The sequence below is a fragment of the Urocitellus parryii genome, assembly GCF_045843805.1.
Source record: "Urocitellus parryii isolate mUroPar1 chromosome 13 unlocalized genomic scaffold, mUroPar1.hap1 SUPER_13_unloc_2, whole genome shotgun sequence".
Lineage (NCBI taxonomy): Eukaryota > Metazoa > Chordata > Mammalia > Rodentia > Sciuridae > Urocitellus > Urocitellus parryii.
Window position 1 is genome coordinate 224266 of NW_027551770.1, and position 2851 is coordinate 227116.

Below are 2851 nucleotides of genomic sequence, written 5' to 3' on the forward strand. Positions count from 1 at the left end.
GTTGCAGTCTGGACTTTGATCTGACATTCTGTCTGCCAGGAGATTATATATATATCCATTGCCTAAACCCATTTCCTCCCATTGTTAATTATGTTTAATAATTTTTACTGGACTCTGAAAATGATTTTGCTCAGCAATGCTTATTATTATTCCATAATTACTCTAGGAATAGAAAGGGGAAAATGAGTACAATGCTTGTCTGCAGAAATGAATGGATTCCAGGATTCGCGTTAGATTTACCTCTCTGTTTTAGTTTAAAAAATGTGAATATTGCTTATTTCTCTGTTTTTTTTATTTTGCATATTATGTCCTTCCTTGCCAAAGAGGAGACAGGATAAAAGATATTTGATGGTTTATAAATGAAAAAAACACATGTACAATTCCCATGGACCAGGGGTCAGGTTTGTGATGGAAGGAACGTCCATTCTACTCAGTTTTAATGACTGCTAATAATTTTAATGACAGCGAGCCTGGTGATATTCCATTCCTTGTGATTCTTAAAAATAAAACACATCATTTTAGGTTTGATGAATAAAACAACTATCCAAGTTTCTTAGTTAACTTTTAAGTCTTTCTACATGGTGGTGATAGTCTCTGCTTGAGTAATGCCCAGGACACCATGACCAGCCCTTCTACAGACAGCCTGTGACTAGCCTGGCATCCATAGTGCCTTGGTTGGTGGCCCAGTCTTGTTCCTCGCTGGCTGAATCACACTGTCGTCCTGAGTCCTTCTGTGTTTCCAGTTTCAACATTACACATCAGAAATAGTGACACCAGCTTCTTCAAGGTGGTAGGATTCCATGAGATAACATGAACTTTAAATAAATATTAAAAGCTTCCTCATTCCTCCCTCCAAATATTAAAAAAATCACACATGCTGTGTGTGTGTGTGTGTGTGTGTGTGTGTGTGTGTCTTCAGGGCATTGGTGAATTTCTCATCTCCCCCCATTGCCTATCCTTGATTCTGTCCCTCTTGGGATGACTCTGCATCTCCTTTTTTTTTTTTAATTTTTTACATATCTGAAAATAGTGGAGTGCACTACAATCATAATTATCCATTCACAACACCATTTTTTGTAACTCTGTATATAAAATATGTTCACTCCAAATTATGCCATTATACATGAGCTTATTATTATTATTATTATTATTATTATGCATTACAATTCTTAATACACCTTTAGACCACATTTTACCATATCTCTGATTGTATATAAGGTATGTTGACACCAAACTCACATCTTCATACATGTATTTTGTATAATGATGAGGGTCTCCTTCCACCACCCATGCTATTCTCCTTCGCCCCCCTTTCCCTCCCACCCCTCTTCCCGATCTAGAAGACTCTGCCTCTTCTCCCTGAGAAGAGGGTCTGTGTGTGATGAAAGTTGCTCAGAGTCAAGATCCAAGAAGGAGAAACAGACTGGTTCCAGTTTAGCTCCTGCGCAGATGAGCTGCCCTCTGGGAGACTGAGGATTGGCCAGATTTATTGAATTTAGAATTGTGGATGTTTCTAAATGAAATCTGTTCTTGGGCTGGGAGAGTGAAAGCAGAGTCAAAAAGAAAGCAAAGTCATACTTTTCAAAGTCGATTTTTTTTAAAATTTCAAATAAATTCATTCTCTCTACATCTGTTTCCTTTGCCAGGTGTCCCCGGGTGGACAGTGGGAGCCCTGCAGCAACATGCCTGAGCAGAGCAACGACTACCGGGTGGCCGTGTTTGGGCCTGGGGGCGTTGGCAAGAGCTCCCTGGTCCTGCGGTTTGTGAAGGGCAACTTCCGGGAGAGCTACATCCCCACGGTGGAAGACACCTACTGGCAGGTGATCAGCTGCGACGAGAGCATCTGTACCCTGCAGATCACAGACACCACCGGGAGCCACCAGTTCCTGGCCATGCAGAGCCTGTCCATCTCCAAGGGGCACGCCTTCATCCTGGTGTACTCCATCACCAGCCGGCAGTCCCTGGAGGAGCTCAAGCCCATCTACGAGCAGATATGCGAGATCAAAGGGGACATGGAGAGCATCCCCATCATGCTGGTGGGCAACAAGTGTGACGAGAGCCCCAGCCGCGAGGTGCAGAGCAGCGAGTCGGAGGCCCTGGCGCGCTCCTGGAAGTGCGCATTCATGGAGACCTCGGCCAAGCTCAACCACAACGCCAAGGAGCTCTTCCAGGAGCTGCTCAACCTGGAGAAGCGCAGGACCTTGAGCCTCCAGATCACGGCAAAAAGAGCAAGCAGCAGAAGAGGAAAGAGAAGCTCAAGGGCAAGTGAGTGGTCATGTGAATGCCCTGGCCACGGAAGGAGCCTCTGCTGTCCCCCCGGCCTCGCCCCTTCCCCACCCCACGTGAACCCATTATCCGGGCAGCATGTCCGATGCCCACGTGTTAGAACATGGCACCTGACCGAGGCCCGCCCTGGTGTCCTGAAGAAGGCATTCCACACCCCTCACAATAATAATAAGCCACCCTTCTCTGGAGTCCCCGAGTCTGCCAGGCAGTGACATCGAAAGCCAGCACGCTCAGCATCCCAGGGAACTGAGAGAGGTGACGGTCATTTATGAGGGCGGCTTCTGCCATGAGGAGGTAGGAAGACTAAGACCCTTCAAAGCAGGAGAAGCTGGGAAGGCTGAATGTCATCTACCTGCACGAGAGAGAGCTAGAGCTACTGGCACCAACTCCAAACCAGTCATTTCTCTCTGCTCAGAAGTCAATTACATCTTTGGGGGGAGGAGGGAACGATCAGGCAGAGTTTGTGGGAAAACCAGTTGGTCCAAAGTGAACCACGGTGGCTCCCTTCCATAGATTTTTAACTGTATTAAAGATAAAGTAATCCAGCCTTCCTCAAAGGATGTGC

At 46.1% G+C, this 2851-nt stretch overlaps 1 pseudogene; it reads left to right on the plus strand.

The window, feature by feature from the left end:
* The first annotated feature begins 1682 nt into the window (after positions 1-1682).
* Positions 1683-2269, plus strand: LOC144251421 (GTP-binding protein Di-Ras2-like; annotated as a pseudogene).
* Positions 2270-2851: the final 582 nt, after the last annotated feature.